Source organism: Phalacrocorax aristotelis, chromosome 1 (assembly GCF_949628215.1).
Source record: "Phalacrocorax aristotelis chromosome 1, bGulAri2.1, whole genome shotgun sequence".
NCBI lineage: Eukaryota > Metazoa > Chordata > Aves > Suliformes > Phalacrocoracidae > Phalacrocorax > Phalacrocorax aristotelis.
Window position 1 is genome coordinate 143,039,060 of NC_134276.1, and position 24,023 is coordinate 143,063,082.

The 24,023-nt window shown below is 44.6% G+C and overlaps 1 protein-coding gene across 18 annotated transcripts in view; it reads right to left on the reverse strand.

Annotated features, from left to right (window-relative positions):
• The window catches only part of PPFIBP1 (PPFIB scaffold protein 1), a 116,497-nt gene that overhangs the window by 67,724 nt on the left and 24,750 nt on the right, over positions 1–24,023 (reverse strand). For all 18 annotated transcript variants that reach the window (XM_075113398.1, XM_075113297.1, XM_075113350.1 and 15 more), the window contains exon 2: positions 15,813–15,888. The gene's annotated coding sequence lies outside the window, so the exon portion shown is untranslated. The remainder of the gene's footprint in view (positions 1–15,812; positions 15,889–24,023) is intronic.

Sequence of the window (24,023 nt, forward strand, 5' to 3'; positions counted from 1 at the left end):
CCACCACCTCCACTACAAAATCCTTATGGTAACTACCCTTCTTACAGCATGAAACTACGCCACCTATGCAGATGGATTCATCTACTTCAAGGTTTTGCTGGTAAGATATAACTACCATATTTTACTTCATAGAGGTTGAGGTCTAGCTGATAAACGCTGTTACTTTTGCAAATTAATTACTATGCATCAGTCAACATGAGTGTGCTTGTGCTACTGCTGGTGTACTAGTTTTGCAAGTACTGAAATACCTTGGAAGTATTGAAATAATACTGTTATTAGCAGGTTTCTAGGAAAGTCCAAAAAGCAAGACTACAAGAAAGCTCTAACTGTTTAACTGCTACAATGCAAGGACTTCTCTAGGACAAACTTTTAAGACCAGCCACTGCAACTGTGTGCTCAAGTCTGCATAAGCTGGGTGGGTGCTCCTGCAATTCACTACACACTTCAACTGCTTTACCCAGGGAAACAGCCCTACTTGATCACTGAAGATAAATACTGTGTGCAAATAAGGTACAAGTCCAACAGGAAGCCCTACCGAAGCTTGTGGAAATCCATGTAAGCACAAGGATCACTTGCATGTAATGAAGTGCAAGATTACTGCTGTTAAAGCCTCAAAAAATATATTGCCATTATATTGTATTTTATTAACAATAAATTCCCCCAACTGGAAAACACCTTGCCTTAAAAAGTGACTGAAGGTAGAAATTTAAAAGAAGGGTTTCCTTTTCATTTTCTGAGTATAACATTTACTGCAACACAATCTGAGTGGAAAATGTGGATGGATATTATTAAACTTGTTGCCTTAAATACAAGCTTATTAGAAGTGCCAAAGTAGAACTTTCTGAGATGGAACGGTAATACGCTCTACACAACTACTCCTGCTGTTATAGACCTTACCTAGGAAATGATCTTTTGATGTCCTGACTTTTCCAACTCCATTTTTCGAGCTGAAGTGAAGAGTCTCAGACAGAAGCCCAACTCCTTGATACTGGGAGGTGAGAGAAAAGGAAAAAACCCAGAAAAACTCTCAAGTCTATGAAGAAACATTTAAAAAGTATTGTCCACATGGCAGATCCTTGAGAAAGCCATGGTCTCCTAATTTTTAATCAATTCTTTATTATTTTTTGGAAGAGAGTCTACCTGGCCATATATGTAAAAATAAATAGGGGCAATCATCACTCTAGCTTATCTAAATTCTGGTTCAACATCCAATGTTAAAATAAAAAGTTTTACAGGTACATTTGGGGTGGGGAGGGAGAAAAAAAGAGGCCAGGAACAGGTATCTCAGTGTGGTAACAACCACATCTCGAAGTGGAGGTGTCTGAGTCATGCCGGCCTTTGGGATTTGTTTTTTGCCCTTTACCAAAACTTCTGACAGTTCCAAATAGCAAGCTCTGGTTTCCTGCAAATGTCTCAACGATCATAAATGCATTCAGGCCTCTCATAGTATTTTAATGAAATATCAGTTCCTGCTCCTCTACTTGACTTGCAGGCGAAATCTGCCATTTTAAGGAGATAATCTTAAGCAGCTTTCTGAGAAATGTCAAGAATACTAAACTGCCATTTCTGTGCTCTGCTTTCATTCCCCACCCCACCCCCCAATATTCTATTTAAATGGCCTTTAAAAAGAAAGAGGAGCGCTATCCAAGATGAAGTAGTGTGAAGTGTAGTCTGTAAAATACAGCACATCAAGACCTAAATCAGTACTGTCAGTTAACTAAAAACCTTAAAAAGTAGGGTTTTAATTCCCTGTGCTGCATTATTGTGTCTAAAAAAAGACTTAGGAAAATAACATGAAAAAGACAACTATTAAATGGCATCCCATTTTTCTAAACCAAGGCTCAGTTATCTTTGAAACAAATGCTGATGCTCAGCCATGCTTCTGACACTTTTGTGCCTGTTTCGAAGCTTCTGCAAACCTATTTTAATATTACTCAGGCAAAAGCTGTTTATGATTTATGGAAATACCCTTGTCTGAGGAAAAGAAACTCTAACTTGCTGTTGCTACACGCAACACCAACTCTGCCCTCAGTACTTGAGAGCATTCCCACTTCTGGTCACCCTCTTCCAACTCAGCGCAGCCAAGGACAGACCCCGAGACAAATAGAGTGTCCTGTGTTGATGCTGCAGGACGTTCTTGCTGCAGCAGTAGTCTCACTGGGAAAAGACACCACCAGCATAGAGGGGGGTTACTTTGCAAAGACTGACTTTGTCTGTGGTCTCTTACAGCTTATAACCGGTCAGGACCAGACTGCCTAAGCTGCCTACACCACCTAACTGCTGAACCAGGAGGAAGAAAAGGCAGAGCACGTCCAGGTATCTGAAACAGGAGATCCAGCAGCGGAAGGGCAAGGTCAACACTGAAGAGGTGACCTTCCGTGCAGGGAAGCAATTTACCACATGAGGCATGTACTCAGCAGGAAAGAAGACAGGTCTGAGTAAGGTACCGAGGACACCCCAACAGCACGTGTCCCAAAGGCAGCCTGCAGAGGACACCGGTAACAAAGCCAGTCTGACCTGACCATGTGCCTGGGGGCCTTGGGAGGAGACATTTAGCACTGACTCTATAGTGAGTGACCAGCTAGGGGACCTGTACCCAGAGGGCAGCACCACAGCATTCAGGGCTGCCCTGAGAGCTTGCAGAGGGAAGGAAACTGACAGGTTCTGGGATAGAGGACTTCTTCAGGCCTGAAACCAGTACTGAGAAGCCACAGCCTGACAGCTATGATATTCCTTCCCGCTAGAAGAAGGATTTCCACACAGTCATAGCTGAGTTCTGATGCAACAGGCACTCCTCGGGCTGCACTCAGCAGCACTCCTGGTTGCTGAGACCACCTGCTCTGTATGTACATGACACCTCGCACTGCGGCAGCCTGGCCCAAGGCTCTCCTGGTACTACTGCAGTGTGGTCCAAGGCAGGAAACTTCCAGCTTAGGTGGGGACAGCAATTTTCAACATTTCCACAGAGGTCTGCCAACACAAATGATATGCTGTGAAAAATGCATTCTTTTCCTAATTCCAGCTGCCAAACACAAAAGAGCTAACCTGACTGAAGACAAACAAAGATGAAGTAAAATGGGTGTTAAATCAAAAGAAACAGCTCAGCTAAACCAGTTGCCCTGAACGCCTTAGGTTAAAAGTTGCTCACCTGAGCTAGGACTCCTGTTACTTTGGTCTTCATGGCTATTCTAATGGGTTAGCCTATCTGAATACAACACATGTTCATCTACCTGTGCAAACTTCTCACTCGTGGGAACTTCTCACCTATAGGGAAAAAGCCAGTGCTCCACATGGAAACAGCATCCAGGAATCTCAAGTGTAGCTCCACACTGCTACACTTAATGCAGATGGATATTCAGCGTTCAACTGAGTAATCGTTAACTTGTAAATAATCAACACTATACCTGTCTGTAGATCTCAAGCAATTCTTCTTCAAACAATTTAGAACCGGGCACGGTATAGGGGAGAAGAGAATCAAGTGTTATTTCCCACTGACACTAGAAAGTAATACAGTGCTCTTCTGAAGTAAGAAAATATCAAGTAACAATAAAAAAAAGTATGCATATATGCCACAACACATAGGGCACCACAAGGACATCTCCAGCATCCCTGCAACAGCAGCCTGTTCCTTGGAGGTTTCTTGTCCAAGTACTGTGACCCAGTCTGCCACTCCTTTGCTTGCAACATCTGACAAGATCCCAAGAAGCTGATGTGGCTGCAGGCCAGAGACCGTGTGCTGTGTCGTGCTCCAAAGACCCACATGTAAATGCCTGATGAGAGTAACATGACTACACACGTTTCCTCTCCTGCTGTAATGCCAGTAAGGCTCCAAACTTGTTCTAGATAATATAAAAGATAGCAACTCAGCCATATCTCAGTGCTCCATGGTGTGGATCATGGCATTCACTACAGCTGTCATAATACACTGTAAATTATACACAACACGCACTCTTAATAATGCAAACCTTGGAACCCTCTACACATTTTGTGGTAGCAGAAATTAACAGACATTGACAACTAATCAGATAGTAGAAGCATTAAAGGGGACAGATGTAGTCCATTAGTACTGTGGTGTACATACATGGTTTCTTGCTGTCATAACTGACTACACTAATAGTTTCTTCTGATGCTGCTGGGCTTCTCTTTCCTGTTCTCCCATCAGGCAGTTATTTCAGTTGCTTGAAGCAGTGCTTCCCCTACCTTTACTGACAGGGGATTATCACTGTCTGACATCTCCCCACTGAACATGGAAGCATAACCTTAACACCGCACCCAGGCACCAAGAAACCCCTTGGCACCAGACATCTGATCCAGACAAGTGCTTGTGGAAACTATCCAGAGGACACAGTACCATGTTCGTGCTGGTCTGTGCACATCACTACTCCTACTTCTCTGCCCAGAGCACTGCAGCACAGCTGGCAGAAGTCTTGTGAATAGGAGCACAGCTGGAAAGAAGGACCCTAAATGAAATTATGAGATAGTCTATAAAGGAGCAGGAACATGCAAGTGAGGGCAAGGTTAGCTACTTGTACTAGCATCTACCTGTAGATACTCACAGGATGCAAAGGTGTTAGCTTCTGAAAACATCCAAAACTGCAAGGGAAGTGATAAACAGTAGCAAACTATTGTACTGAGAAGGATCAGAAGCAGAGGGAGGAGAGGACAGGCCAGGCAGCAGTTACAGATATCTGTGCCAAGGTCTTGGATGGAAAAGCACCAAATCCATAAAAAGCCTCCTGTGAGCACTTGGAAGCTGGCAACTGAGACTGCCTTTGCTCCGTTGCTAGACTATTCTGGGGCTGGAACACTGACAGACAACAAGGCTCTCCCCCAGCCAGCCAGATATGTGGCAGAGAGTGGCATCCCCCACCTGGTGGATTTTCATCCCATGCTGGGAGCTGAGAACAGACAGTAAGGGCACCAGAGCAGCCACCAGCTCAGTTTTGGTTTTCCCAGCAACACTGCGGCACCTGATTGGATGTACGATCCTGCTTTCTGTCCACATGTGGCCAGGGAATGGCTGTTCACTGCCCAGATAGGTGGCTCCGGCAGAACCACCATGGCCGCTTCACCACTGCCACAGCCTGGCGGACTTCCAGCAGCACAACACCCAGGGCACTTCAAGTCTCGACTGCTCGGCATCAAGCCAAGCAGGCAAACCAGCCAAAATGCCCCTGGCACCGAGCCTTATGAGTGCAGCCAGGAGTGGTTGCCCAGTCCCACAGCAGAGTTGAACTTTCAAAATATTTTGAACAGCTCCTTATCAGCAAAGCGGCTTTACACCAGCTCAGCATTTCATAGTGTTTATAAGCTGGCCCCCTTAAATTGGATTGACAATGTAGCTGAACCACAGCCTGAAATAGAGACAGTCTCTATTGGCACAGGATCTTTTCAGCAAGACCCACCCAGCCTGAGATCAGCAAGTTGCATAAGCCCACATTTGACAACAAGTGTCCTCCTAATGCCACTGAAGTCAATGGTACTAGGAATGTGTTTAATACCGGCTGCTTGTTTGACTAGACCAAAACAGGACCTCAAAATACAGATCCTGCCAGCTTTGTGCAACCTGTGCTTTCAGTAATATCAACCCTCTGCTATAAGGTCCACAGCAAAATACCAGCTCTCCTCACCTTGACTGGCTTCAGTCCATCAGCTGCCATACATGACCTCTGCTGCAAACTGAACACAAGCAAGTCTCCATAAGCATCCTGGTTGTTGTGGCTACAATCTTCCTTCCTACTCAGAAACAGTACCAGAGCACAGCTAACTGAGCAGGGGGTGTGTGTGTTGGGGGTGTTTGGGCCCAAGGGAAACGCTGAAGTTAAAAACTCAAATCAAGTCTGCAACAAAGACACGTTGTCTTCCAACACTGATCTTGCTCCAGATCACTCTGGTTCAGTGTGACACCACCACCACACAGAAAAGCACATTCCATGATGTTTCTAGGTAAAATTTACTTAAGGTTACATTGGACCACTGCAACCCATAAGCTTGACCCCATACAGAAAACAAAACAAAAAATACTCAGTGGATCAGGGCAAACAAAGGCTGCTGTATCATATGAGAGAGCTCACAGAGTGGGAGATGAGGCTGTGCCTGCAGAAGGGAACGAGCCAGGGAAAGCCTCCACTGAAGCAACTGGGAGTCTGGGAGGAAGCTCACCCACCTGCCCGGCACATAGACAGTGACTTCGCTAAAAGTTAACAGCCTTTGCAACTCATGCTGAGGAGCCAAACAGCAGCCACTCAGTCATCAACCTGCAGGGACAGCCTGCAATCTTAGTTTCATTAGCTTATCAGGCACTGATTATTATTAGCTATTGATTCTTATATGAGTGTTAGTTTCATTGTCATTATTTAAAATAAACAGCTGCTAAGGGAATGAGAAATCTCCTCTAGGCATAGAACCATTGGCTTGGTTAACTGAAGAAGGTATTTCAGACATCCGAGCTCTTGGATGATGCCCACCTGCCACAGCAAGGATGATTCTGCTCCTGAAATGCGCATCTCATCCTTGTCAGTGCCACTCACTGTAAGTCTCTGAGGAGCAACTTCATCTCCCTCAAACCAGGGGTTTGGTGGTAGGGGATAAGCCTAAGTCCCTACTGCTTTATGTACCGTGAACCAGTGTGCACTGATCTGCTCAGGGGGGAGGAAAAAGAAGGAAGGATGTTTCCCATCCTACACCCTCATTGCACACCTCAGTTCAGGTATACTAGAGGAGAATCAGGGCTTCAGAATAAAAACAAAGATAAGAGAAAATATGGCAATCCTTGTGTTACCCTAATGAAACAGGCTGAATTCTCTGGCCCTGCCATTACATTAAACACCAGACAATTCAATTGAATTTGATCGCCCCTTATGAGGCAAGGCTATTTCCTCTCCTACTTTCTTACAGCAACTCAGATTTGTCTATGTCCTATTTTGGGTATCTAAATTAAGAATATTGCTCATAACCAGATTATATGGCATTTATTCTGAAGAGAAAGAGATACTGATACAGCTAAAAGTGCAATACAAACACCCTGTGGATGTAAGCCATGACATTTATATACCAGATTAATAAGCACTAAGAGGAATTTCTGATGTAGGGCACATGACCCTCCCTTCATTTCAAAGGCATTATTTTAATACCATGATTTTGAAGTGTGACATGTCCTTGAAAACGCTTGCAGACAGACAGCTTTATTAAAAAAAGCTTCCAAATCCTGAAAGGACAATTTCAGGTGCATCTCTTGTTTTGAGATAAGAGAACAGCTGGGAGTCAGTGTATGGGCTGGCCAGCAGGTAAGCAGACTGAAGACTAACATCAATTTTATGCAGCATGGATCTGAGTCTCCCTTAGACAAATGGAAAGGGTTGGGGAGATCTGACACAGAGCTCCTGCTTCAGCCCATCCCTAGTTGTAACCAGCATCACTCGTGCTGCCGTCACTACCAGAAAAGCACCGCTCTGTCCCCAGTCCCAGGAGGTTTCTGGAACGGCCTTACTGCTCAGAGCAGCACTTGCCTTTCACACCTTGTCATCTATCCCTTGATATTTTCCAGACACCTCAACCTGGAGGCTACTGCCTTGTTAAATTCTAAGAACCAGCTTACACCTTTAACCACAAAAAGAGAACTCAGCCAGGCTCCCCAGTTATCACTTGCCAAACCTGGTCAGCATCAACTCAGCCTTTCAAAAACAGGAGGAATGAAGACCAGGCCAATTTGTTGTAAGGAGAGCTGAAAAGATGACAACAGCTGGTTTTCCATTCAAGACCTTAAATGTTCCCAGCGCCTTCTGACAGCAGTTTGATGCTCCAGGCAAAAAAAGCCACTCTGTCCAAGCCCCTTTGGGCAAGATCTGTCCGCACACCTGGGCCATCGCCTCCCATTTCAGGAATGCCCCAGCTGGTCCCAAGGGAAAGTGCATGCCTGCTGGCATCCTGCATCCCCCACGGCACAACACTGCTTCCTCCTGAAGCAGTAGTTGGGGTGGCTTCCCTTAAACATTGACTCAACCACTTAATTTTGCAATCAAAGATCATCACCTGACCCAGTAATCGTAGTCATATCCCAAACCCACCAGGAATCCCAGTCACATTGCTATAGACATACTATGCCAAGAAAAACTGTAAGAAAGGGGGCAACAGGAAGTCCAGCTATCATGCAAGGCTTGCATGTGAGGGTGTGGGGGTATGGGCTGTTGGACAGGCAGGTTTATCACGGAAGTTGCAAATTTAAGATCTTAAAAATTAAAAAAATTCTCTGTGCTGCCTTATGCTATTTCAGAATGGAATTTCTTAGTTATAACAATAAAAGCAGAGAGGGTAGTAACAAAGTTCACCATGGGGAACCACACTGGCTCAGGTACCCAACCCAGTACCTGCCCCCTGGTTCCCTCTGGCCATGATCACCTTCTGGCTGCCATCTCCCACTTCTTCCTTCCCTCCATCCTCTCTCCCACTACCCTTTTCCCTCTCCTGATACTTTCCTACTCCCTTGAGCGCCCACACGTTTGTGATTTGCAACCTGTAATACATGACAGCTTCTCCCTTCTCTTTGTGGCTTGCAGACAGGAGGAAACATGGGGGAAAAAGAAAACCCAAAACATCCCAAATAACCCTGCCCTCTGTTCTTGTGCTTGGCACAACTGCAGCCACAAAGGGGCAATGCCAGGAAAAGTTCTCTTCAGCCCCGCGACTACTGTGTTGGACCTTGGGTGGATGGTGCTCCGAGGAGCAGCCACCACATGGGGCCAGGCACACCATCCAACTCTCAAGGCTCTGCCGAACAGAAGGACATGCAATTCTTCTCACAGCTAAGAAGCTGCCTGAGTTTTGGTGAATTTGCATCGGGGGAAAAAGGAGAAGGAAGAATTATCCAGATAGACAGGTAGCTCCCTCCCTCTCTCAATTTCAAATACCTAAGTAACACATAGAGATACTAATGTGTGTCCAAAATATTCCTTGGTAAGGGCATCAGCATGATCTGAGCAACTTGCCCCAAACACATTCTTGGAAGCACCATTTTTGGTGCAATACCTCAAAAAAATTACAAAACACAAGATTAAAAAAATAAACACAGCAAAAGAGCTGAAGGCAAACATGCAACTCCCAACATGCTGAGCTGCTGACACTTCTAAGCAGCTGAAATCAAAGTCTACTGAGAGAAGTTGTCAGATGACAAAGGAGAGTCACGAAGACACCACCACAAGTGCTCGCACCCTACAAGTAAAGCCTGAAAGCCTGCATACCAGCTTCTCTGCACTTACTGCTGCTAAGTCCAGGTCCCAACCCAGCCCAGATGGCTCTCCAAGCCCAGCAAGGGAAAACCATCCAGATTCCTGAAAAGCCACATTCAGCTCATCAAAAAGTCAGCTGACAAGCAATCAGCAATTTGGGTATCATGAGAAACACTGGATGAAACCAGAGCCCTGAGAGCATGCCGTGGCTCAGGACAGCCCTGTTCAATGCTGGAAGGGAGCACGTACAAATGAAGTATCAGCTACATAAGAGATTCAAAGGGAAAGGAAAAAATGCTGGCTGTGATACCTTGGTGCTGCTGTCCATCATTGAAAGTCTCATCTAAGGCGTCAGGATATCTTCCCACTCATCAGAAACAGAAAACTAAATATAATCACGGAGTTAAATCTTGAGCTCCTAAAAAAGGCTCAGCAAAGTTTTGCATCCCCAGATAGAGTGCATGGCTGAAGACAGCTGCTTTCTCCACTGCCTTCACTAGCAGGGCATACCCAGAATAAAGTCATGCAAGACTTTTGCCATAAAGTTTATCAAACAAGACATCTCAAGCCAGCCAGAAGGTGTTCAGGGAACCTCAGAGAACCTGTGAAGAAGCAGCCATGGAATTTTCCAAAGAAAGATGAAGAAATTATTTGTGTGATTTCTGTGTTCCTCTGCACCAAGCCACTTTTTACCAAGCAGATTATCTGTCCTCCCCAAGAGGACTAAACCGTTCTAGCACTGCCTGATGCTCCAAAGCACCTTTGTAAAAAACCAAAATTCCTGAAAATAGAAGTTTTAACTAACTTTGAACGATTAGTCTACAATATTGTCACCATGACTTCCTCTGGATGAGTTCATAATTCCACAGTTTACTACTTGGGCACTCTCCTTTCCTGTATGGCATGCAACACATCTGGGGGTCTTATTGGTTAATTAAGCAGCTGTAAATCCACACCAAGCCCCATAGCCTTATACAGTTGTATAAAATTATTTCTACAAATGAAGTAATCCCAGACACCACTCTGAGCCAACAACTTACATTAGAGCCCACTAGGGAAAAAAAAATCCTAGCATGGCATGTGGTGGGTGAGACAAGAAAAATTAGTTTCTATATACACTGTAAGTTAACACAGTTCCCATTTAGGGTGCCTCACTTTTCCCATCTCAGTCTCAGCTGGAAAACAAGAGCAGGGGGACACCATTTCCAACTACTAGAGAAAAGTTTCCACTGCTTCTGGTTCAAGGGGGAAGAGGAGGGAAGGAGCAGAGAGATTCCCCAGCCAGTGCGGGTGGGGGGTGGGCAACACATCCTCCAAGCAGCCCTAACTCAATTCACACACTGCTTCACCTTTGTAAACTCCAGACAATTCCTTGCATACCTCCAACCACATGCTGAGAAGTGACAACCACATCAGTAAGTTAGACAACGTATTTAGAAACAAACACCAAAACACGACCACCAACAAATGCACTTAACTAAATAGTTAACAAGGTTAGGCAGGATCAAAGATAAACTTTTTTTTTGTTGTCGATGGGAATCAAATTTTCCTTTTTTTTTTTCTCCTCTTTAGTTTAAACAAGAAAGAGGTGTGGTGCTGTTCTAGTACAAGTCAGGGAGCCAGAACCTCAAGTTGATTTTGTTTCTCCTCTCATGGCCTAAGGCCAGTTGCCTTCTTATTCATTTTCCTCATCTGTAAAATGGGGCAAATAATAATTAGAAACTACTACACAATGTTATAGAAATTATTCCATTCATAGCTGTATAGTTCTTTGAAGACGCAAAGTGCCAAGCATTATTACTAGATGATGATATCATATATTTTCTCCCCCAAGCTATGTAGGGGAAGAAAAAAGCCATGCAAATAGCCAACTGTAGTCCTAATGTGATGAAATACTCAGAAAGTGGGACATCTTAAAACAGATTGGACAATCTTCTTCCAGCTCACAAAGATTATTCCCAATACGTAAACCTCACAGGGTTATAAATGCAAGAAAAGAAACATATCATTTGCCCAGGTTTCTGCAGACAAAAATAAGCTTGCCTAAATAAGCAGGGAAAAATGTACATTCTCCGTCTTGAAGAGAGAAAAAAGAATTTCTCAAAGAAATAAGGGAAGAAATTAAATTAGATTTGAAAGCTTTGTGGGGGATGAATTTATGTTTTCTGAATATAAAGTGACTGTCAGGACTAGGAAAGTCAATTAAATAGAAAGGACTGGATGGGAGGGAGACAGGGAAATGCAGTGTGCAACAGAGAGGTCACATGCTAGATAAACAGGGTAGTATGCTAACTATTTACAGATAAATACAACTCCCTCTGTCTCGTATGGGATTTATGTATATTAGAAAGCCACTATCAGTACTGTGGGTAAGCATAACATTAAGTTACATTAACATCACCCAAACCACATCACATAAAATGTAAAGAGCAAAAGTGTAATAACACACTGCTTTCTCCAAGCAGCAATATTGCCTCTCAGAAGAAAGGGAGGAAAAAACCAGAAAAATCCTCCCTCCTTCCATCCACACCAATGCCTGCCAGGGTGGCACTTTCCTTCCCCATCCTCTCAGTCCAAGGATCATTGCTCAGCTGACGGGCTTACATGGGACAGGTAGTGTCCAGGAAGGGCGGTTTTAATTTTTACCAAACCCCGTGGTGAGTCAGGTCAGAACTGGTCTTTCATCAGTATCCCCATCCCTAATACTGCTCCAGCAACATACTGGGTAATGGTAGGGGGAGGTATGGGCAAGGGGAAGGCACCACATTTTCCTACAAATTAAGAATTTTACTTTGCACTGGACCCTGTGCCATGCATCAGTCTCGGGTAACACGTCAACAGGAAGGCAATATCCCCGCCCTATGCACCCTGAAGCTGCAGCAGTATGAGCTGTGCCATGCCCCATGCCTGACCCACTCCCACACCCTGGCCCCGACAGGCTTCTGCCCCATGCCTGCCCCAGCATTCACACCACAACCCCTCTGCTCCAGCAGCCAGACATGAACAGGGGGACTGGGGGTGGCCTGGGCAGCCCCCGTGCCCCAACTGTGGGCAGTGTTACGCCTCCCCTAAACATAGAGAACAGCCAGAGGCTCTGGGGTAATTATTTAAATTATTACTATTTTGAGCACATTTCAGTTTAGCTCACCTATTAAAAGCCCAAAAGAAGCTGTGTGTGGGCTACACCCTGCAGGACAAGTCATCAAGTGCTAATAAACGCAATAATGAGACGTACACAGAAGTAGCCTTGTACTTCTTTCCCTCCCATATTCAATGTGTCGGGGAGGGGGGGTGGAAAAAACCAAACCAACAAATATTAATTTTTTCCTTTTGCACACAGGCACTGTAACAGGGTGGACTGGACACGTGCTATTTCAATGCTGCATGTGCGCGCTCCATCCCAGCTTTGGGCACCCAGACAATCTGCCACCACTGAGTGCAAACTTCAAGTCAAAGCAGTCCCAAGAACTGGTGGAGTGAGGTGAAGAGGTACCTGATAACTTTCGCGGATTTTGCTAGGAAAGAGCAGCAGCCGCAGGAAGTATGACTGGATTGGGCCACACGGACATAGCCAGGTTTTCGTGCCTTCATGGCACCACACTTAAGCGGCTCTCTCTGCTAAGGCTTATTTTAAAAGCCTTATTTAGCTTTTCTGTATTATTTATACACATTGCCTTAACTGTGGGCCACAGTTGGACTGGTGGCACCATGTTTAACACAGTGCTTGCCGGGGCAGGAACAACAGGATGGGAATCCGTGCTTCTATGGCTAAATAGAGGCAGCAGGCAGAGGCACCGAAACTTCACGCAAAACAGATCAGTGTATTCTGTATGGCGCGACTGGAGCTCAGACATTTGGGCTGAACTTGGGGCAACACAAGGAGAAAGCCTCTGTTTCTCCCCCTGACTGTGAGAAGCAAACAGCAGCCTGAAACACAGCCCACTGCTCCTGTCAATGCTGAGTCAGGCACGAGGATTTCTTGCCATCTTGTTAGGAAAGGCTCTCATTTGTTTGTTTAATGGTGAAAGCAAGCAGCAGCCAGAGAAATCAGCTCCGGCTTTCTAGACCGCCTGCTGAGGGCAACGGGTGACTTGAACAGCCTGCCTCCAAATACCAGAAACATGTCAATACCAGAGCTATGGGAATGGTGAAAGGAGGGCTGAGCACCTGCTCTTACAGCCTAGGATGGACATGGACACACACCCCTTTGCAGGGGCAACAGCACAAGTGATGGGGAAAACAAAGCAGATTTAGGTCCCAAAACTCCTGCTGCTCCTGGGGAGGTGAAACCAGCACAGCACCTGGAGAGCAAAGAGATAGAAACTTGCAGTGAAGGCAAGACATTGGCATGGTGATGCCAAGAGATTGAAAGTCTCCAGACACACGTCCAGCAGAACATGGCTGCCAGCCAACATCGGACTTTTGACAGCCACAACCTACTCAACCTACTCAAATCCAGCTGAACTGCAGGGCCATCTGGAGTGTAATCCCAGCAACTCTGATAAGCAGCAATAAAACTGAAGAAATGTGACCAGGATGGGAGACAATAGGTGATAACTGCACCTGAAGCCAGCAGACCTCTGGTTAAAAACCCAGGGAATAAAAGCATTTGGCACTGGAGTTTAGGGTTTCTGACAAACAGGGAACAATACCCACTTCTTTCCAGGCAGCAGCGGCATACCCAGTTTAAGAAGTTTAAGTTTTGGGCCCCCCAGTTTAAGAAGGATGTGGAACTCCTCAAGCAAGTCCAGCAGAGAGCTACCAAGACAATCAGGGGGCTGGAGCACCTCCCTTAGGAGGAAAAGCTGAGACACCTGGTTTGTTCAGCCTGGAGAAGAGAAGACTATGGGGGGATTTCATTGATACCTATAAATACCTTTTCATTAGTGCCCAACGACAGGACAAAGGCAATGGGCACAAGTTGGGACACAGGAAGTTCCCCCTCAATATGAGAAAAAACTTCTTTACTGTGAGGGTGACAGAGCAGTGGAACAGGCTGCCCACAGAGGTTGTGGAGTCTCCTTCCCTGGAGACATTCAAAACCCACCTGGACACAGTCCTGTACACCCTGCTCAAGCAGGGTGGTTGGACAAGATGATCTCCAGAGGTCCCTTCCAACCCCTACCATTCTGTGATACCATCAGTCCTGGGCAGCAGAGGAAGTGTTACCTGTTCTCTCCAAAGCCCAATATCTCTGCTAGCAAACCTGTGCATGCAAAGTGGGCACCCTACTGGGTCACAGGCTTTTAAACATTGCGAGGAACATCAGCTGCATGTGGTGTGTCAGGGAGCAGAAAGGGGATCCAGCCCATCCGCCACAGAAAGCATAGGCAAAAAGGCAACAAGACTCAGCTGGTGTAGGGAGACAGCCTTATGAAGCATGAGGACAGCAGTCAAGAAGCAGCCCAATACAGCGGTGGGACAGAAGCTAACAGCTGACACAGGTAGAGTTTCAGGGGCCCAGGACAAATAAATGGCCAGAGCCTTACATAGATGCATCACAAGAAGGAAGGTATGCTTGTTTCTCCAGCAGACTAACACACACCACCTCAGAGAGGATGGTACAAGCAAATAACACATTCCTCATCCAGTGATCAGACTAGGATGACGGGTTCAGAGATGAGAGCAGTTGGAGGGCAGCAAGCCGAGACAAAGGATGCAGCATACTAGTAGATGTGGGTCTTGGCAAGCATTTGTACAGGGTATGAAACAGAGCAATGACATGAGATAGCAAGCAGCTGGGACCTCAGTGGTGGTGTCATGGGGTGAGCACATGCCAGCCGCGGGGTGCATGGCTGAAGTGCAGATGCTCAACCCAGCTCTCCACGTGAAGAGCCAGCTGGAATTTAGGATGTCAAATCTTACTAGATCATATTGTAATATCCAAAACAAAGTAGATGAGGGATAACCGTTCCCAAGACAAGACTGCCAGCTCTGACATGGACTAGGCTACTTGGATCAAATCAGTCTAGACCAAATGCAAAATGCCACTCCTTGAAGTCAACTAAACTTGGCCATTTCCAAGGGGCAACGCAACAGATAGACTATGTTGTTGAATGTGTTTTCACATAAATTTGCCCGGGTAATCTGAAAACTCTTGGCAGTTTCTCTGCACGTTGCCATATACCTGCCAAGTCAGATTAACTGCACACATGCAGCACATGGCAAGTTCAGTGGGCCTCGCACTGGAGCACAGGCAGTGCTTGTACCCATCATATGCCACAGAACAGCTCCAGTGGTCATTTCAGTTTTATTTCTTGGATAATCAAAATATACTTCATTACCACAGTCCATATGTTAACTCCAAAGCCACTGTCTTTAAAATGTGGAAAACCTCCCTGAATCTAAACAGTGGTTCAGACTGTGTTAAGTGGTGGCTATCCTTTAAAAGATACAAAACAAATGGATGTCTATACAAGCAGAAGCAGGATGACTTTCTTCTACAACTCCTGTTGGAAGCCATATACAGCATAATTTTAATGACATGTGAAATAAAAGCCTAAAGGAGCTGTTGTGTAAGTATCAAGCAAAAAACCAGCAGATACATAGATACTAGACATCAGCGAGGTGCCGGGTTAGATTACTCACCCAGAGGAGCAGACTTAACGCTGATCTCCACTGTCACTCTTGAACAAGTACCACTGATCCATATAAACTTCTGACACTGAAAAGAGAGAAATAAAGAATTTAATTAATCACTACAAAGTCTGAGGTGACTTAACAGTGATATCTTCTAAAAGTTTATCATCAAGTGACACAGGATACAGGAAGCACAGTGAATTACATACATAAAAGCATTGAAAAAAGGGTATTCCAAGAGATTAAAGGATGGCAACTGATGTACAAAGGGGAAATGAGCTTGTTTATTCCGAATAATCCCCAGCAACATTCCCTCTCAGTATTTATTACACGGTTGGCCTGTGCATGCCCTCCCCCTTTCCAGTTGATCACACGTGTGTAACTCAAAACAAAGAATGCGAATGATGCCTTGCAAGGCTTCCTTCTCACTGTTGTGACCTCCAAAAATCCCAACCAAGCACCCCATGGCATTGAACGTCTAGAGATCAGAGCGTGAAGTGAAGCCAGTGGAAGTCAGAGCAGCCCAAAGCACTGAACCAACACTGCAGCTTCTTCCCAACAGCTATTCCTGAGTCTCTTTACTATTACTATTTTGGGAAATCAAAGATGTTCTCTGTTACTGTGGCTTGACAGAAAGTTTTAGTCATGGATACTCCCATCTACAGATTGTGGTCAAAATAAGAGCTATTTGGTGTGGGAAGCTTGACAAAATTGTTCCAGCAGAAGGTTCTGGGTAAACTTTGAATTTGAAATGCAAAAGGAAAGTTTGGGGAATAAAACTCCAGACCAATAACAAACTTGCAAACGTAGGAAATTACATAAGCTCCAATTAGAAGAGACTTATGAATTATTAACTCATATGAGTGTTCAGTGAAATATGGCTAGTAGAAGAACTGAAACAACCAGGAACACTCCAGGGCACCCTCACCTGGGACACTGCACCATCTTGCTGAGATGCTGCTCTCTGAACAAAAATCACACCAAGTGCAAGAACAGATCTTGCCAAATTGACAGAAGTTTAGGATGAGCGGGCAACGTGACCAGAAAGCAAAGAATCAGCTCAAGAAAAAAAAAAAAAAAGCAGGGCTAAAAAGACACAGACTAACTATTTGTTGACTTGGGGCAACAAAGGCCAACTGCAAATATCCAGAAGCTATAAACTAGAACAGAGAGAATTCAGCCTGTGCATGACTGGGAAATGAACACCAAAAAGAAGGAAAAAAGGCATTTTCAGGTCTAGATACTAAAAAGCTATAATAGAACGTCTCAGGGCACAAATGATTGGGTGCTCATTGCTTTTTAGAGCAGTTTTTTAGACTAGATTTAGCAAAAACACCAGGGGAAAAAAAATTACACAGAACACAAATGACAGGGACATATGAGTCTGTGCAAGCAGACCCCATCACAGGACTGGGGCTTCAGGCTATTGCAACAGAATAATTATGTACTGAGCACTGCACAACGCAGGAAAAAAACATCCGTCAGATGGAAAAAGAGACAAAATGTGGTAGGCGGAGAAAAAAAATATTTGAGGTTTCTATAAAGGGTGCTGCAGAATGTCGTATATGAAACTACAAAGCTAGGGAAAAAAAGTTAGTTAACAGTGTTATTTTAAGTCTGCTTAAAGTAATACCAAGGGCTGAAATGGAAAACTTTTAATTAAACAGAGCTTCTCCCCTTCATTCCAAATACTTGACTCCAGCTGAGCCAGGCAAGGCTCACAAATTGACAGGATCTTTGGGATTCCCACTTCCCAGGCTGCCAGGACCCACAGGAAGCAGTCAGGCAAAGGGGAAGGAGGTGCAGAGCACCACAGCAGCAGCAGGATTTTGGTGCTGTGCCCCACTGTGGCTGGCTGTTGCAGCTGGTCTGCCCCTCTTGACACCCACTTCAGAGGCATTCAACAGCCTTGCCCCAATTTCCTCATCATCATCTCCACTGCAGAAAGCATTTCCAGCACAGGAAAGTCCCAGCAGCTTTTCAGAACAAAGCTCCCTCCCAGTCCTGCCAGGTCTGTGTTCCTCCATTGATGCTGTCTTTAGGGACAAGAGAGTCATGCTCTCCACAAGTGCAGATCTCAGATTGATTTGCTCTTCCCGGCATGGGGCACCAGCAGCACCACAGCTATTCCCACGTGTCTCAACCATGACTATTTTGGTGAATCAAAGATGTTCTTTGTTATTGTGGTTTGACAGAAAGTTTAGTCATTTCCTTCCCAGCAGATTCAGAGTTGCACATACACAGCCCACACCTTGGGCAAGCTGTATGGATGCTCGCTATCTAATGAGAAAGGGAACACTTGCATGCATTTCTCAAAAGCGAACTAACTGTCTTAGACCCTACCTTGTGAGCTGTCACCACAAGGATTCAGTTTGTTTCAAAGGCTGCTAGGGAAGTGGTTTACATTTCCCCTCTCATCCGTTTCCTTCCTTCCTCAAACTCAGTTTAATTATTACTAATCAACTTCCACAGAAATCTCAGACTGCCTCTAAACCCACAGCTAAGGAAACCTCTCTTGCACACCCTCACTTCTCAAGACTGTTTTCAAAAGTGATTCCCATAGGGCTGACTGTGACGTTCACCCCAGTATTTATGCCGGCTGAACGGGGCACAGGACAAAGAGATCCAAGGGCCTTTACCCTGCGACCTGCATCAGGATGCCAGGAAGGCTGGCAGCCCCCAGGAGATGTCTGGAGCTCAGGCACGCTGGGCAAAAACTGGGATTTGTTGGACTTCTGGGAAAGGGTGGAGATTTTCTGGTTTAGCTGGAAGGGTAAATTATCATCCAAGAATGGCAACCGAGGGAATAGCTGCACATGTCATCACACATGTGAATATCATCATACATGATAAATGTGCCACAAAGCCCCAGTCAGAGGGCACATAGGCAGCCAGGCATCTGGGGAATGGGAGCTCTCCAGCCTCGACTGCAAAAGCTAAGCTCTCCACAGACACCAAGTTTAATGCAAGCACAGTTTCAGTATCAAGAGAATAACCTCCCAGAAAACCACACTCATAATCAAGAGCCAATTTTTAGGAATGGTCATTTAAGAAGCGCAGGAGTAGGTAAACCAGGTGAGATAAAATTTAATTGCATTTTTGCCTTCACACAGAGAACAACGCAAATATAGATGCCCTGGAGGAACCTTTCCAGCATACCCAGGAAAAAACAGCACTGCAAGACAAACATAAAACAACAGAGAGATGCAAGATGTGAATTTCTTTTGTCATTTCCAGACCATAATCTCTTAACCAGAAAGAAAACACAAATCCTAATCCTACAATCTTGCATGTTCAGCAATAATATTTTACCTTGCCAATCAAAGCTTCTCTACAATAGCCACCCATTTCTGTTACAAATTAAAGGGACACAACTGCATGCAATTGCACACTCTATGAATTTAAACAGGACACAGCCCCACACCTAAAGATCTGAAAAATTCACATGTTGCACCGTGTTTAGGGGCACAGCTTACCAGGAAAGCAGCAGCACCATTTCTTTGTTTTGTGCCTACTAGAAGCTTTGTTTCAGGAACATTGCAAGACTACTGCAAGCAAATAATCTGGTTTATGTCTGTTCTTTACTAAATAAAAATAAAGATCTGTTTTGCCTAATCACTTCTGATCAAGAACAGCTTTGCATTACAAGATCTGAGAGCAGCCCTCCTCTCTACTAAAAGCAAAAATGACTGCAACACGGGACCCGAGTAGTCACAGCCCAATTCAGATAGCTCCTCCTTCCCACACACTTGCTTCATGTCTACATATTTGTGTTTTAATTAAAAAGCTACTGTAGCATTCTTCCTAGATTTTCAAAAGAAAACTGGGCAATACATTCCACAGGCAGCAGGACTCAGAGTTTGTATTTAAATATCTCCTACCACCCGCTCCAAGCCCAAAGTACTCCATGAGCTAAGCCACCTACATACATACACATACCTGAATGAAATGTGAGGACTACTAGGTTTTGTAATGGGACCATTTACACCTTGAGGATGTGGTCAGACTGGTGGGCAAGTCATTTGGGCAATGGACTTGGGACTTTCAGCACCAAGAAATCACACAGGAAAGAGGGACCTGAGCAGAAGGGCTGCGGCTGCTGAGGACAGCCTCAGCCAGACAGCAAAGCTCAGCCTGCCGCAAGGGACTACTAAAGGAGGCGGCCATAGTCCCCCAGAAGAGGAGTGTTTCTTGAAATCTGTGGTGAAGGTTTAGACGAGCCACTCTGCCCTGCGACTGGAGCCGACGCTTCCTGTAACACTAACGGCTCGAAGCAGGCACAGTCACCTCTCCAGGAAACGTCTGACAACAGCCGGTGCTTCCCTGGTGGTCAGTGGCTCCGCACCCATCCTGACCTCTCATCCCTTCAGAGCAGGGAAGCGAAAGCCTCTGGTTTCTCAAGGTAGTATCACTTGGATCTCTTCTGACAGCCACCCCTTTCTGCAGCTTGGCTGCCAGGAGGAGATGTGGCAAGAGGCCTCCTCTGCCTACCCCTTGTCTGCCACACACACTCCCCGGGGCAAAAACACACGAGCGAGTACTCAGCTTCCTCCAGTCGCCCTCCTCCCGCAGCCAAGATGCCTCTTCCCGAAAGCCCAGTTGCACTTGCAGGCGCTGAGCCATGCTGTGGCTTCACGCAAGTGTACACGGAGGCTGCCACACAGACACAGCTCCTCTCGTCGAGGCTTGCACAGGCATCTCCGCAATCTCATTATTCGACTTCTCCCAGATCTATATGTATTAGAAGTTAATTTTGCAGAACTTGGCCATACACTTTCACCCTTTCAAATGGTAATACCTAGCTCATGCTGGGCAGTACAAAGCATCATCTTTCTTTTTTTATTTTTTTTTTAAAGCTTACAGTGAGAAGATTCTTGCTTGAGAAGCATATTTGACGTTTGCATACTCTGCCTTTAGTCTGTGTTAACAGACCATTTTTCCTTTTCAATTTTCTTTTTTCTTTAAAGAGAATGAATCAATAGCTACTAGATATAACTTGACTGAAAATTTATGAAGGAAAATTAATAATGTATACTTCCAACGAAGCCACCAATACAGGCTGATCACGTTCAGTTATCTTGCCTTGGAAAGGTGGGCAAAGGATTTAAAGCTAAGAAGCAAAGCAATGAAGAAACACTAATAGTTAGAATGATTTGGGGACCCAATGATTTTTCCACAGAAAAAGCCATTGATGCATGTCTTTCATTTTGGTACACTAATGGTACAATTTTTTTGTAAAGGCCTTTGGGTAAAGGCTGGTTTGAACCTGAATGGAAGTAATCAGGGCTGCAGCTTGAGTAATTTCCCCATATTTGTATACATCATCTATCCGCATCAGGGATCACCCATCAGCACCCAATCTCTCTCACATTTACATCACCCTGTCCCCCGATACATTTTTCAGCTGCTGCAGACCATGTAACATCTCTTATTTACGATGGGACAGGCTAGCTGCACTTTGACAAACACAGAAAACACAGACGCTTTAGCCTTTCTTTTCATTTTTGATTTCTAGAAGGCTGTACATCTTTTGACACAGACAAAACATACACAGTACCAACATTAACAAACCAATCTGGTTTTGGATATTACTATACCCACAGCTGAAACCAGAAACAGTACTTGTCCACCCTACAAGTGCCAGCCTTGAGCTTAAAAACCAAGTTTCAGTCCAAAACCAAGGGGTCTGGCACACACAGAAACCCAAAGCGAAAACTAAAGGGACCTGAGCAAAACTAACCACATCATTAACTCCAGTGACCTGAACAGGTGATACCTCATACAACAACGTTTCCTACCACAAAACAGTACATCTGAACCATGTAAAAGCACAGATGTCACTGAAACAACATACCAACATTGGAGGATACAGACAACATAGCCCATTGCCACAGCAAAGAAACACTTTCTAGATGCATAATAAAATATTATAAATAATCTGAGTCAGAGAAGAACACCAGACAGACCATTTAATGAAGTACTTGTAAGATCAGTAGCAAGAACAAACTAGAGAGGTTTAAATAAAAGCTTTCAAATCACTAACTTATCAAGAGTTTAAGTGAAACTAGACATGACTTATGCAAGAAAAAAAAAAATCATGACTAATCCACGACTAATTTTACGTTAATCACTGACTGAGTCCAACCTGAATTGGAGCACCACTCCATGCAGTTTCTGTCAGCTAGTGCTTTGTTTTTATTCTACAAGCCAAAGCAACAGGTTATATGCATTTTGTCTATCATCTGTGAAAATGCAGACATCAGTTGATGGAAGACGTAGAAGTGACTGGAAGACATGGAAGATTATTTTATGAACTTAATTGAAGATCTCATGCTGCCAGCACCAATATTATGGAAGCAGTGTGATAAGAAGTCTGTGCAATCAGATATGAGAGAATTCAATCTCCTGGAAGACATTTTCCATAGCATGAATTCAATACCACCAAATACTGGTCTTGTCAGTATTTTGCCTCTTGCTGACACCAAGGTGACTAAAGCCACTGATCTTGTTAATCACACGGCAACCCAGTGCACACAGGGCGGACAGCCATCTTCAGGCACCATTTCTATCCTTGCATAAATACCAACAATCAGTTGGTGTCTCAAGCAGCCCTGGTTCTGGAAGCCAAGAGGCTGCAAGAGTTTCGTTAGAGGAGACTGCTTTTTTAGGGTAAGGTGATCACAACGGGCTGTAACACTGCTATCACTAAACTAACATAAAAAGATTATCAAAGTGGCTTCTCCCTCACAGGCACCACTTCGGTCTTATGCTTCTAAACATGCAAAAGAGCCCAGAAAAGCCTCCACGTGCCTCACAGTTGGAAGTTTATGGGACACCTTCAACCTTGGCATGCCCCATCAAATGCAAAAGGCGCTGCTCTATCAGTGTTGTTCATCATCTTAATCTAACTGATGTTGCCACATACTGGTTTCTGTGTTCCTGCCCAACTCCAGTAGAAAGAAGCACAAGACATTCCTTAACAAAAAGGGATTGGGCTCACACATAACATTTGCCATAACATTTTCCAGGAAGATGCCCGCCCTTCAATTATCCTGAATTGTTATGGGCATCCTTTGCTTTGAAGTTCAGTCACAGCAATACTTTGCTGTTCCTAGAAGGAACTTAAATAGCTCCAACACCAAAAACTTATGAAATCCTGTTAGTGAGGCTCACGCATCCAAATTCTGTGTTTCCAGAGCTGAAAAGTGAAGTGGAAGCTATGCAAACAGCAAAATCCAAAAGCATTTACCAGGAAAAGGAAGAAAATACTTTGTTGTTGTTGTTAAGGAGAGACAGCAAAAGATTTGAATTAAAAAACCTAGACATTAAGATGAACATAACTAGGTGCTTTGCCAGCTTCACAAGTAAAAGTTTTATATGTTTATTTTGCTATTTCTCTATGCAGACACTTCAGTTGTTTCAGCCCGTTTAAGTTGGTACCGTGCTAATATACATGCACACAACAGGATTCAGCTGTCGTGTTTTCATACACACTGCAAATAATCCTGAAAATACCATTTCTACTAATCACACTGTTCCAAACAGTTTTAAAGCACATGATTGCAGAATAAAACCCTCACCACAGATTTTTGGCCTGGATTCTAAAGGAAATTAAGTTTATGTAGTAGTGGTGTTTGTCAGTCCTCACCCTATTAAATTTTCAACTTGCTAGTCAATTTTGACCACATTTGGCAGAAGGCAAAGAATCTGAATAGGTGTCACATTCCTAGATCTTTGGGACAAACTAGTATGTAGGTAGAGGAGACATCCAAATTAGCCTTACATGGAGTCAAACTCTGCTGCAAGTAGTCAACAATTCCCTGCTTTGTTTGGCGCAGCAGCCACTCTGTCAGCATCTGCAAGTGGGCATCCAGCGCATATGTTGACTCTTGTATGGCCAACATGAGAGACACTGAAGAGAAACAATGGACCAAGCCAAGGGAGGGAAAAGATAATTTGGAATAAGGAAAAGCGAAAATGAAGAGGTCCAAAGAGAAGAACCACCGGTCATGGTTGGCAGAAGGCCAACACACATGGGGAAACAAAATCGTAAAGGTTTGTCAACTGCTACCTGAGGTATAGCTGGTGGCAGCTCTTTCCCATCTCCATACCTACAAGCACAATAACATCCTTTCCCTGCCCTCCTTCCACCGCCTGGAAAGCTCACAACACACCGTTCTCCCATCACATCCTGGGCTGCTTGTTTGCAAACTGTGTTTC